The sequence below is a fragment of the Acinonyx jubatus genome, chromosome D1 (genome assembly GCF_027475565.1).
Source record: "Acinonyx jubatus isolate Ajub_Pintada_27869175 chromosome D1, VMU_Ajub_asm_v1.0, whole genome shotgun sequence".
NCBI lineage: Eukaryota > Metazoa > Chordata > Mammalia > Carnivora > Felidae > Acinonyx > Acinonyx jubatus.
In genome coordinates, this window is record NC_069390.1 from 94,781,646 (window position 1) to 94,795,245 (window position 13,600).

Here is a 13,600-nt window from a genome sequence, read left to right on the forward strand (position 1 = left end):
GGCTCAGGTCATGATCTCACGGTTCGTGGGTTCAAGCCCCGCGTCCGGCTCTGTGCTGACCGCTCCGAGCCTGGAGCCTGTTTCGGATTCTGTGTCTCCTTCTCTCTCTGCCCCTCCCTGACTTGTGCTCTGTCTCCCTCTGTCTCTCAAAAATAAATAAGCATTACGGAAAAATTTCAAAATGAGCCCTGGCCGCCCCCCCCCCCCCTCACTGGGGAAGAGCTATGTCCGTTTCTTAAGGGGGACAGAAAACCACCTCCCCAAGTTGAAAAGACATTCTTAGTGACAGAACAAGAGCGGCATCCCGGAGCGAGGCTTCCCAAACCCGGCTGCCTGTGAGAATCACTGGGGACTCCGGGAGCCATCCCAGTCCAGTTAGATCAGAAAGTGTGGGTGGTAGGGCACGGGCATTGATATTTCTTTCAAAGCTTCCCAGGTGATTGGAAAGTGCATCCAGGGTTGAGGAATGCCACGTGAGAGGTAGAGCTGACAGTCTGTACTCTCTTTGAGGTCTTTCTAGTGGTCCAAACATTCATTTGGCTGGACCAAGGAAGTACAGGGTGTCTCCTTATAGGTGTTGTGTTTTCGATTTGATTCGATTGCTGTGGCGGAGGACCAGGGCCCCGGGCATTACACTGTGAAGGCAGGTGCCGCTGTGAAGGCAGGTGACACAAGGGAGCCACTTTAACAGCCTTGTTTCAAGGGCCCAGGAAGACGGCACCTGTGACTCAGTGGCCGGGAGGCTCCCTACAGAGAAAGGGAGGCTGTGATTCTGTGCTGGAATAAGGGTCTCCCGGCTGCTGAGTACAAGCTGCTGGCTCATCCTCAACGATCACAGGGCAGAATGTGTAAAATTCCCCAAACACGGTGAATCAGTCGTCTGCGGTAGAAAGGAGACACATCGTGAAGCCTAGCGACCGAGTACATAAAGGCAGCAAAGTGGGGCACCTGGGTGCCTCCGTCAGTTAAGCGGTCCGACTCTTGATTTTCGGCTCAGGTCACGATCTCACGGTTTGTGGGTTCGAGCCCCAAGATAGGCTCTGCATTGACAGCTCGGAGCCTGCTTGCGATTCTCTCTCTCTCTCTGCCCCTTTTCCCTGCTCATGCTCGCTCGCTCTCTCTCCCTCTCTCTCTCTCAAAATAAATAAACATTAAAAAAAAAAAAAGAAAGGCAACAGAGTGCAGGGGTTAGGAATTCCAGTTCCGAATTCGGACTTCCCTAGGTTCAAGTCCTGCCATATACTGACTTCATGCCCATGGGCATATACTTAATTTCAGTTTTGGTTTTCTTACCTGTAAGATGAAACCAGTAATGGTAACTGTCTCCTATCGTTGTGGTGATTCAGGGAAATGATAAATGTCATAGCTGGCGTTGCGTTCAATAAAAGCTGCCCGCGTTTAGTTTGTTGGGGGGGGCGTTTTGCCCGCAGTCGCTGCGGTGATAGCGGGGAGATGGAGGTTTCCTGGAAAACAGGGCTGTGGCATTGGAGACCGAGGAAGAGGTGGGAGAGAAAGGCATCAGGCGGGACACCAGGCTGGTGCTGGCCGCTGCTTTTCCAGGCCATGGGGCACCCTCGCTGTGCCTTCACAGCCCCCGTACTTGGTAGGGAAGGAGGGCACCCCTACTCAGGGTGGCCCTGTATCTGCTCAACTTTAAGAGCAAATGAAGTCAGGAGCACCTAGGTGGCTCAGTCGGTTGGGCATCTGACTCCTGGTTTCGGCTCAGGTCACGATCTCATGGTTGGTGAGTTTGAGCCCCGCGTTGGGCTCCGTGCTGACAGCGTGGAGCCCGCTTGAGATTCTGTCTCTCCCTCTCTCTCGGCCCCTCCTGCATTCTGTCTCTCTCTCTCTCTCAAAATAAATAAATAACAACAACAAAAAGAGCAAGTGAAGCCGTCACCTGGTCTTCAGGCATAGCATCCCTGGAGATTCTGAGTAAGAAATTTGGGGGTGGAACCAAGGAATCTGTATTTTCTTAAGAGATCTCTGGGCGATTTGGCTGCACAGACAGGTTTGAGACACTTAGTGCAATCTGCTCAGTCCAGTTAGAAGGGGTCAGGAAAGCCCCTCTGCCCGAGCTCGTGGGCTCGCTCTTGTGTTTCGTGGCCAGAGATCAGCGGCTCAGGAGCCCCATGAGACAGACAGCTGTGTGATCAAGTACCTTCTGTTCAAGAGCACTTGGGCCTTGTTGTGAGATCGCAGAGACCTAGCACTTGAGATCGAATTCAACAAGTATACAGAATACTTAAGAGGAAGAGAGGCAAGAGGTGATTTGGGGACAGGGGTGATGTGGGAACAAGAGGGGGCTTTTGGCGACATAAAAAAAAAAGAGGCCATCTGGGAGGCGGACAAAGGGAGTGCATACACCTGGAAGGTGGAAAAAGGGCCCAAGATGAAAGGAGGGAGGGTTCCAAAGACAAGCCTGCTTCCTTCACCATCTAGTTACAACCCAGAAACTGCTGTGGACGGGGCACCTGCTGGATGACAAGCCTTGTGCCAAATAGTTTAACACCCACTTGATTTTCACAGCTGCCCTACAACAAAGGCTGTTATATGTATTCTATACTGTATTCTTACAATGAAGTCAACTAGGGGAAAGAAAATACTATTACGAAAATCACGAGGAAGAGAAAATACACTTATAAGACTGTACTTATTGGGAAAAAAATCTACATATAAATGGACCCGCACAGTTCAAACCTGTGTTGTTTGGGGATCAACTGGGTAAGCTCCTAGAGAAGAGAGCTGGGGAGCTCGTCTTGTGGACAAAGGGGGAATCTCTGAGGGAGTGTATTTAAGCAAGAGATGGAGGGAAAGGATTCCAGGCCTAAGGAAGACTATGCATGATGACTGGAAGTGAGATTGGGGTGTGGCCACTGACGAGCCTGGGAGAGGTTCAGCAGAGCTAGGGTGTTGAGCATGCATGATGTGTTCCTTTTTTTTAAAGTTTATTTATTTATTTTTGAGAGAGAGAGAGAGAGAGAGAGAGAGAGGGGATTCCAAGCAGGCTCCACACCATCAGCGCAGAACCCGACGTGGGGCTCAAGCTCACAACTGTGAGATCATGACCCGAGCCAAAATCAAGAATCAGGTGCTCAACCAAGGGGGCCAAATGTGCCATGATGTGTTACTTTTTTTTTTTTTTTAACACGTGTCACATTTTTGCGTGAATATCTGCCTGCCTCTCTCTCCCCACCAGCCTGTGAGCTCTGTGAAGTCCCTGTCTTTATATGCTCAGGGGCCAGCCCAGAAGACAGCGCATAGGAAGTGCTCAGTAAATGCTGCGCTGAACTCAGTGGTACCAGATCTCCGGCCTCGGCCTCGTCTGGTGCCTTTCCCTTCCCCAGCAGTCTGGTTCCCAGCTTGTGTCCTGAACTTGCTTGAGTCACGGCAATGCTCTTCTACACGAGGAAAAGGCAGCAACATCTGTAAGGACCTGTGAGTATCTTGATGAACCAATCGTTCAGATTGTTGGAGCTACAAAGCTTGTCTACGCAAAACCCTTGGGAACAAGGTGGGATCGTGTGGACATTGAAACCTGCTCTCTTTCCTTACTTGCCGGAAAAAAACTGTAGGTCATCGGGGGTTTTTTAGGTCCTATTTCCCACAAGACCTAGGTGCAATTCATTATCTAATTGTTCTCTCCTTAAAAAAACAAACAACAAAAAAAAAAACCCCAAAAAAACCCAACCTAGTATTTTAAGACAAGTCATGTTTTTTTAAGCCATTAAGTAAATCACATGCTTAATAACTAGTTTCTAAAAAAATCTGTTTTCCTCTAAGGTTCTTCTTGACTTTCAAGGGAATCTGAGAAAATCTGGAGCAAGGCTGTGTTCAGTCCCTCAAGTTGCCCTGCTTCTCTGGAAGAAATAGCCCACGTCCTTTTGCTCCTGCACTCCCCATGTTGGGGGATCCCCTTATTTTTGGACAGTCTCTGGTTTCAGTGGCCAGTGTCCTTCTGCCCCTGGGTCCTACTCACCCTTCAGGAGAGACAGTCCTGGTCAATCCTTCCCTTCAGTACTTTTCCTTGCAGGTGTCCCATGCTTCAGTCACATAAATGACTTATTATTTCACACACTCGCAGATGCAGTCACAGTCCCCTTAGAACCCGTCTACCATCCCCAACTTCCTGATGGACGCACACAGAGGAAACCCAACCCGCTACCAGCAGATGTTTAATCAGCACTTACCGAAACTAATTCACATCATCTTCCGAGGCAGGTACATTATCCTTCCTTTAAAGACGAGGCAGTCCGGTTCCAAACTGTGCTCTTAAGCATCCCATTATGCTGCATTCTGTGAACAATTCCTGCAGCGGAGTAGACAGAAGGTGACCTCTGAGGTTGGAAATTTCTTGGCTTTGACATTTATTAGTTGAGTGATCTTGAGCAGGTTACTTGGCTTCTCTGAGCCTCCATTTTATTATCTGTAAAAGAAGAATTTCTACCTTGTAGTAATGAAGAAATAAAATCAGAGGCTCTCATCTTTTGAGTCAGCTACGGAGATTTATTTCTAAATGTCTACTCTGTGTCTTTCTTCCCAACCCTTGCTTGGTGCCATAAGGCTGAAGTCCCTGAACTTCCAAGGCCTCAAACCCCAAAGGCCACAGATCTGAACGTCCCTGGAGGACCAGTATAGCATCAGAACTCCAGCTATTCCAAAGTAGGCCTGTTAGTCTGGGTCCTCCCAGAAGTAGGGGTGGGGGCAAAGCGGGATTAAATGTGTGAGGACTTGGTTAAAGGAAATGTCCGCATGAAAGAAAGGAGAGAGGAGGCTAAGAAGGACTAAGAAGGAGAGTTCTTTGATCAGGAATCAAGTGTGAGCAGAGGGAGGAAGGTTGGGAAAGGCATCCTCAACTTCTGTGCAGTCTAGAGAGGGTTTGGCAAAACAGTCTGGGAGTCTCTGAGCCAACACTGCTGTCAAGGATGGTCAGCGTCTCTCAAGAAGGGTCTGCCCCATTATCCCCACCCCACACAGTCATTACCTGGGAACAGCCCCTGGGAGGCATGTCCTCTTTGCCCACTGGATGTCAGAATATGGTAGCTGGGGACCTGGTCGGTGATGCTGAGTCCCTCCTAAATCAAAGCCGGCAGGGAAAGGAAAAACATGTACTTCCTTGTCTTAAGGGTAGAGTACCATTTCGCGACTTTCCTAGCAACTGGAACGTTTCTTGAAAATAAAAGGTTGGGAATCTTTGGGTTTTATTGTTGAGTGGTCCCATCTTTAATATTCTAGTACTCTATACTCACAGTCTCAGAGAATTCTAGAAAGCCAGCTGGTATCAGATTTTAGAATTTCCTCTATGTCTCCGTGAAAGGGAGTCCGTGGTAAGGGTCAAGAGGCAGTCACTAGGTCCCTGTTTCTGGGAATGAAGAGTTGGAGCCTCGGAAGCCCTAAGTTAGTGGCCTTGGGTCTACCCTTGCCTGTGAGCCTCAGCTTCCTTCCTGATCACGGGTTTGCTGCATCATTATCTACTAGCGTGATTCAACCTAGCTGTGAATTAGCTAGAATTACCCAAGGAGCTTTTTAATAATACACAGCACAGACCTATTTAATCAGTGTCTCTGGGGGTGGGGCACAGAAATCCGCATTTTTCAAATCTCCCTAAATGATTCTCATGGTTAGCCTGGTATGGAAACCCTGATAAGGCACACAAAACCGTCTATTAAGGAAGACTAGGAAGCCAGGAGGAAGAGATTTACCAGCTGCACTTGAATTCCAAACCATATTTTGTTCCTTGCTTGGGAACTGCCCTACATCTAGGCATTCACCTACACTGGGCCCAATCGTGTGTCTTTCATGGTTCAGTCTCATTAGCATGTGTCATTGCCAGGCACACGATGACAACGTTGGATGGTTCCTCTGCACAGACCTGACCCATGGCACTCCCAGAGGAAGGCAGTCCAGATGTCTCTCTTGCATTGTTTTCAGAGGAATTTTTACTAAAGGTCCAAGTGTTCAGAAAGCTCGTTACCCTCTCTTAGTGGATGAGAGCCATCTTGGTCACGATGTCAGTAGAATGGAAAACCCAGACACTCGTAGAATCAGACACAAAAATCCATCGTGCAGATGCATAGTTAGCTCTCCCTCCCCATGCTCTCCTGTGGTTATACTTCTGCCTCGCATGTGCCCTGCAAAACTGACCTCAGCTCCCTGAGAGCTGACGGCTTACTGCTACTTAATACAGAGATGTTCTCTGGATCGGATGCCTATCCTACGCAAGGGTGTGATTGGGTGTGACCAACCCTTCTGCTGCCTTGTAGGTTCGAGTTCCCGGCAATAGTGCCTGGAAGGAAGGTGCTCGAAAAGGTTTATTGAACAAAGAATAGTTGGTTCTTGTTTTGGGCCATAGCCTCTGCCAATGTGCTGAGCCCTGCTCAACACCAATACCCACCTGGGATTGCAAATAAAGGAAATAGTGACACTGAAAATGCAGTACTTGTTAGGCACAGTGCTCAGTGCTTTCCATGAATCATCTCTTTAATCCCCAACAACTCCATAACGAAGGTACTATTGCTGCCATTTTGTGGATGAGGAGGTAATGAACTTGCTCAGTGTGAAAGGGAGTGAGTACAAGAGTCCATACTCAACCATCAACATCAGAGACTTGCAAAGGCATTTTCTTATCCTCCCTCCTCTTTATAAAAGGCTGTTTTAATCAGAATAATCCCATTCACTGAGAGTTTCTCAAGGGGTCTCTACTGGGAGCCCTCATTTTCCAGGCCCCTTCAAAATCCTTGTAGGTCTGGCTCCACGTTCTCCCCAGCACAACCCCCTGGACTCTCAGCCCTGGGCCCCGATCCACCTGTGCTCCCCCACCTCCTATCCCCTCTCTTTCCTTCTCAGACCTCCTGGGGGCCCTGCCTTCTCTCTTCCTGGGGGCCTGGAGAAGGTGCTGGCCCAGTGAGTTCGGTGACATGACCACCCCCCTGCTTCATTCCTCTCCTGCTCCCTGTGGGCCTTGTCTGTCACCCATGTCACAAGCACTGTCAGTTGGTGACAGAGAAGGGGAAGGACAGTCTTCTTGTGGACTCTAACTTCGTTGTTACTCTTCAATTTAGTGACCTTGTAAAGTTAGTTTCTTTGCAAAACTTTTTTAACCTTTATTTATTTTTGAGAGAGAGAGAGAGAGTGTGAGCAGGGGAGGGGCAGAGAGAGAGGGAGACACAGAATTGAAGCAGGCTCCGGGCTCCAAGCCATCAGCACAAAGCCCGACGCGGGGCTCGAACTCACAAACTGTGAGATCATGACCTGAGCTGAAGTTGGGCACTTATCTGACTGAGTCACCCAGGCGCCCCCACGAAGTTAGTTTTTTTGGATGCAGCAACAGAAGTGTTTCACTTACTTGTATTTACCATAATATAAAACACTCTCTTTTTCTTCCTGTTTTGCCCGACTTTGCTCAAGTTCCCTCAGGATCCACAGGGTCAGTGGATAATATATTGTCCATCTCAACACAGACCCTCTCCCCTGGACCTGGTTAGAATCCCTGACCGGGCTGGCACACAGTGAGGTTCTGCTCTCAGGGCAAGCCTCTTCTGGTCTCCTAAGGATTGACTCTGTGTCGTCTCCCTTCTCTGACAGTGTGTCAGCCCAACCCGAATGCCAGCTGCCTCCCTAGATCAATCCTTAGGTGTTGTCACCCGGAAAGGTAAAGAGAGCCAGTTTTCACAAACGGTGGTGCAGCCTGGCTCTCTGGATTACGACTGAACAGACAAGGTTGAAGTCAGAGGCTGAGGGCTCAGCTCTTGTTGGGCTTGAGCAAGGCGGTGGCAGAAGGAGTCAGTCATTGTCAACAGGCTTTAGAAAACAGAATTATGTGTCTGGCTAGAGAAAGATGAGATATTGGGCACACTCAAGATGCTGGCATTCTGTTGCTGCTCTGCCTTGGACGTGTGATCTGTCAGTCATTCGTTCATGCAGTGTCATCGTCGTCTTCTTCTTCTTCTTCTCCATCTTCAAGCTTATTTATTTATTTTGAGAGAGTGAGAGCAGAGGAGGGGCAGAGAGAGAGAATCCCAAGCAGGATCCGCACCGTCCACACAGAGCCTGATGCCGGGCTCAAACTCAGGAACCACGAAGTCACAACCTGAGCCAAAACCAAGAGTTGGACGCTTAACCAACTGAGCCACCTGGGGGCCCCCACGCAGTACTCTTCTAAGTGCCTGGGCCCATCACCATGAAGGAGCCATGCGTGGCCCTGGGCCTCATGGAGCCAAGAATCAGGGGACACTGACTGTCTCTGTGCCATTTTTGCCCTCCTGAGAATGATGTTGAGTGACGAAAAGCCAAGTAAGTGGCTTTTTTCTAAAATGTTTTGAGTATGTGGGAGATAAACTTTGATTTTGCTTTATCAGTTATCCCTTCTAGTGCCCTCCGGATTGGGACGGCACAACGTCAGGATGGAAATGGAGATGCCGAAGGAAAAGATAAGTGTGTAAATGGTAGGGCTGACTTGTCCCAGATGTGTTTAAATGGGATTGTCGACATAGCCTCCCAGAGCCATGCCATTCTTAGGGTACACTCATGATTCATTCATTCGTTCGATCATTTATTAAACATCCTCAGTATGCCTACTGTATGCCAGGCACTGAGCTAAGTGCCAGGAGCTCAAAGTCAAATAAGACATAAGCCTTGACAGCCTTGACCTCAATAAGCTTGGGTCCAGTAATCGAGACTGCCGTGTTAAATAAGCAAGGGCAGAGACAGAGGGACGTGCACTGTGATGAAGGCACGCACGGGGCGTAATAGGACACAAAAGAGAAATTGGCCAGTTCTACCGGAAGGAGTCAGCATCTCTCGAGCCGAGTTTTGGAGGGTAGATATGAATTCCCTTGGCAGCCAAGAAGTAGGGACATGGGAAAACATGAGCAAAAAACAAGACACGCCAAAGAAGTGACCGGTATGTTTGTAAAGCCAGAGTATGAAGAGTGACGATAGAATATGAAGTGTATAGAGTAGGAAGTGATAGATGTGAAGGGATGATAGTGTTTAGGGGCATAAAGAAGGCATGAGAGGAAACGATCAGAGGTGAGGATTGAGGAGTAGTCAGCAATCAGACCTCAGAAGACTAACATGCCATGATAGGGAGTTTGGAATTATCCTGCAGATCATGTGGAGTCACTGATATTTCTTAGATAAGGAAAGGACATAACCATGTTTGTAGTTTATAAATGTTTTATACATCATAATATACTGTATAAAGTTTCCTCTGGTAACACCAAGGAGAACAGGTTGAATGAGGGGGGCAAGAGACTAGAAGCAGGGACATCATCTAGAGATGTATCTGTCAATTTCTTCAGTTGACACTCACGAAAACCCAATTTAAGCTAGCGTAAGCTGAATATACAGATAAAGAAGGAGAAAGCCATATAGTAGGTTGTAAAGGCTTCAGGGACAGCTGTATCCAGGAGTGCAAACAAGGCCATCAGATCTCTCTCTCCATCTCTGGACTCTGCCAGTTTTCTCTTTTCTTTGTGTGTCACGTTCTGTCACGCTATAGACAGACCATGTCCACATGGTGGGAATGATGGTTGCTGGAAATCTCAAGACTGTATCTTGTTGCAGAAGTGAAAGAGACTCTATTCCTCCCAGAATCCTTACGTCAAATTTCACGGAAGCACTTTGGTTGGCTCCACACGGAACAGAGTCTCCCTGTGGACAGGTACATTGGGCGCCATGATTGTCCAGGCCTTAGTGACGTGCCCACCCCTGTGGACTGGGAGAAGGACACTTCCCTAAAAGGAAAGCTGGTGCAATTATCAAAAGAAGACGAAACTGAGGGCATGTAGGACAGATGAAAGTGCATCAGCCACAACCAGCTTCATTTAGGTAAAAACTCATGAAGAACTGAACTTGTGGACAAAGGGAGAGGTTCAATATCTTTTTTTTTTAAAGTTTATTTATTTCTTTTGCGGGGGGGAGTGGGACAGAAAGAGGAGAGAGAGAATCCCAAGCAGGCTTCTCACTGTCAGCACAGGGCCTGATGTGGGGCTAGAACTCACGAACCGCAAGATCATGACCTGAGCCGCAGTCAAGAGTGAGATGCTTAATCACCCAGGCGTCCATACTTCTTTTTTTTCCTTTCTTTCTTTTTCTTTTTTCTTTATTTTTGAGACAGAGAGAGCATGAGTGGGAGAGGGGCCGAGAGAGTGGGGGACAGAGAATCTGGAGCGGGCTCTGTGCTGACAGCAGGGAGCCCAACGCCGGGGAGATCATGACCTGAGCCAAAGTCGGACGCTCAACTGACGGAGCCACCCGGGCGCTCCTAGTTTCAATAACTTCTTTAAAAAAACCAATTTGTAAAGAACAATTTTCCACATACATCACAGTTTCTGTGCACAGGCAGCTCCTGCTGGCCACCAGAGCTCTAGGGGACTTGGTGCCCTGAGACTACCATGGTCCCTGGCCATTTGGGGCCCCCTGGAAGGTGAGGAGTCACCCCACAGGGGGCTGTTGGGAGGTGCTGACTTCTGGAGGGCAGCTTTCCTGCCAGGCTTGTTGGGAGAGGACAAGAGGAATGGTGTCAGTCCTCTCGGGCCCGGGGAAAGGCTGGTTGGCAAGGATGCAGGAGGCTCCCAGCTGCTAAAACTCTCTCCACTGGCTTCCTGGACTGAGAGTGAGGCGGGGGGGGGGGGGGGGGGGGGGGAGGGGGGGGGCTGCCAAGGACATGACATTTCTCATGCTAATTAGGGAAGGAGGCAGCAGCCATAGCGCCACTGATTTATGTTTCTATGCTGAACATCGGGCTTCATCCGTGGCTAGGTGAGAGCAAGGACCTCTGCATTTGGAACACTCCCGTAGCTGATGCTCCCAGAGCTTTCGAGGTGATCTTCTGTCTTCCCTTGGACACAGGGTACCTGACCGCCGCCCCTTCTCACACTGCCCCGAATGGGCTCTTCTAGCCCCTCCTTCCACCTAGAGCAGGCAGAGCTGAGACTCGGAGCATCTGCGGGAGTCAGAGGAAAAGGTCATCCTCCTGCTCTCATTAGGTGGTTAAACTCATCCCCGACCCTGAACGTCTTGAAATCTGTGGGCATACTAGTGGAAGGAGCACTTTCTATTTGCAAGCGATCCCGATGCCGTGTGCACGCGGGTGCAGAAGGGTTTATATGGCCTTGGAAAGATGTTCTCAACATATTGTTAAATGAGAAAGTTTCGAAACAGTATACGGTGTACCTGATGGCACAAAATAGGAGTACTTACATATGGGATGTAGTTACATGCAGACAAATTATAAAAGAATGTATACTAAAACGTTAGTAGTGCTGGGCCTCCTGGGTGGCTCCGTGGGTTAAGCGTCCGACTTGGGCTCATGGCTCAGGTCATGATCTCGCAGTTCGTGCGTTGGAGCCCGTGAGTTTGAGCCCCGCATCGGGCTCTGTGCTGAGGGCTCAGAGCCTGGAGCCTGCTTCGGATTCTGTGTCTCCCTCTCTCTCTGCCCCTCCCCCACCTATACACACAGCTGTGCTCTCTCTCTCTCTCAACAGTAAATAAATATTAAAAAACTTTTTAAAATGTTAGTAGTGCTTTTCTCTGTATTATAAGACTCTGCGCATAATACATACACACACATATATATGTTTTGAATTTTGGCTTCTTTCATTTATTCTTATTTTCTAATTTTTCTTTAATAAATGTATTCGTTATATGATAATAATAGTACTACTAGCAGGAACAAACACAAGGTGGACTACCCTGGTATCTTTTTAGCCTAAGGCCTGAAAAACAGTCAGAATGGAACGAAGAAAAATCAAGATCATTGCAGTGGACTGAATGTTTATTCATATGTTGAAAGCCTAACCCCCCATGTGAAAGTATTAGGAAGCATGTCCTCTGCAGGTGATTCTGTCATGGGAACAGGTCGAGAATGGGATTAGTTCCCTTATAAAAGAGGCCCAGAGAGCTCTCTCAGCCCAGTTGCCGTGTGAGGATACAGTGAGAAGACGGCCCTCTATGAACCGGGACGTGGGCTCTCACCAGACGCTGAATCTGCCTTGACCTCGGACTTCCAGCCTCCAGCACTGTGAGAAATGAATTTCGTTGTTAAGAAGCCACTTCGTCTGTGAGATTCTATTATAACAGACTGAGACACCTTGAATCTAAAAAGATTCATAGGACTCTGGCTCAGTCCTACTTGGGCTCCTGCGTGTGTCTGTGTCCAATGTGCAAGGAATTCTCAGTGTGTGGACCCATCTTAAAGACCGGTGTTCCCTGAGACTGTCCGTGCAGGGAGCCAAGACAGATAAGGGTAACGAACCTGACACAGGATTTGAGGTGAAGGTGGAGGGGGTGCAAAAGTAGATACAAATATGAGAAGAACTTTTGCCGGCTGTGTTGCCTAGCTGGAATGGCCCACGAACGATATTCCCACCATGGGGCTGTGCCACTGGAGTGAAATAAGTGGAACTCATTCCATTAAAAAAAAAAAAATGTTTTTTTAAGTTAGAAAAAGCCTTCCTATACTATATTACCCATGCAGCACCCAACCCCTATTCCAGGATCATAAACCCCACCACAAAAATTTGAGTTGCTAAGTTTTTTGGAGTCTGACACAGTCGAAAGTGTGAAATACAGCCATCTGGCAGGCCAGAAAGCAAGGGGTTTTGAAATATTTATTTCCATGAAGCATTAGCAATGGTTTTTAACCATGTACTGGAAGTTTTGAGCAGACACACAGCTCGGGGCTCTGGTCAACCAGCCAGGAACCTTTGGCTGAGCTATTTTTCCCCAAAGAGGAAGCAGGTAATAGGCTTAAAGGGAAAAATTAGGTAGGCCTTTTTGTGCTTTTTGTAGGAATCTTAGTTGAGAGAAAAGGGTGCTGATGCTGGGGACTAATAACCCAGGATACTCTTGGAGGCCCTATGAGCTTTAAAAACGTTTTAGAGGGGCGCCTGGGTGGTGGTTAAGTGCCCGACTTCAGCTCAGGTCACGATCTCACAGTTCGCGAGTTCAAACCCCACATGGGGCTCTGTGGGCTGACAGCTCAGAGCCTGGAGCCTGCTTCGGATTCTGTGTCTCCCTCTCTCTCTGTCCCCCTTGCACTTGCACTCTGTCTCTCTCTGTCTCTTAAAAGTGAATGACATTTAAAAAAAAAAATTTTTTTAATGTTTTAGAGAGCTGCGTGACCAAGAGGAGGGGAGGGAATGTCCACCTTAATCAGCGGCATGAGTTTAAATTTGGGGCTCCCTGGTAAATTATCTGCAAGGGCCATTACCTTTCATCAATTACACAATAAACAACTCTTCAGTGAAAAGGGCCCGCTGGTTATGGAGGCAGGGGAGGGAAGGCAATTCTGTGCCCTCTAGACAGTAGTCATGGCCTGGACCCGGGGAGACAGCCTCCCTTTTGCAACCTGCTTGCAGAAATGTTCAGCCCTGAGTGGGCCAGCCCCTTTCCCAGGGTGGGAGGTGGGTCCCCTTATCCATATCTGGTAGAATCATTATGTGCTTTTCCTCTATCTACTGTTGACAGGGGGTGGGGGGGGGGGAGCAACAAAGGCTGAAAGAACAAAGAACAAAGATTTTTTTCCCCCCACATTTCCAGCTGAAGTGGTGAATATTGGATCACTTACATGGGAGATGTTCTTGGGGTTTTTCCA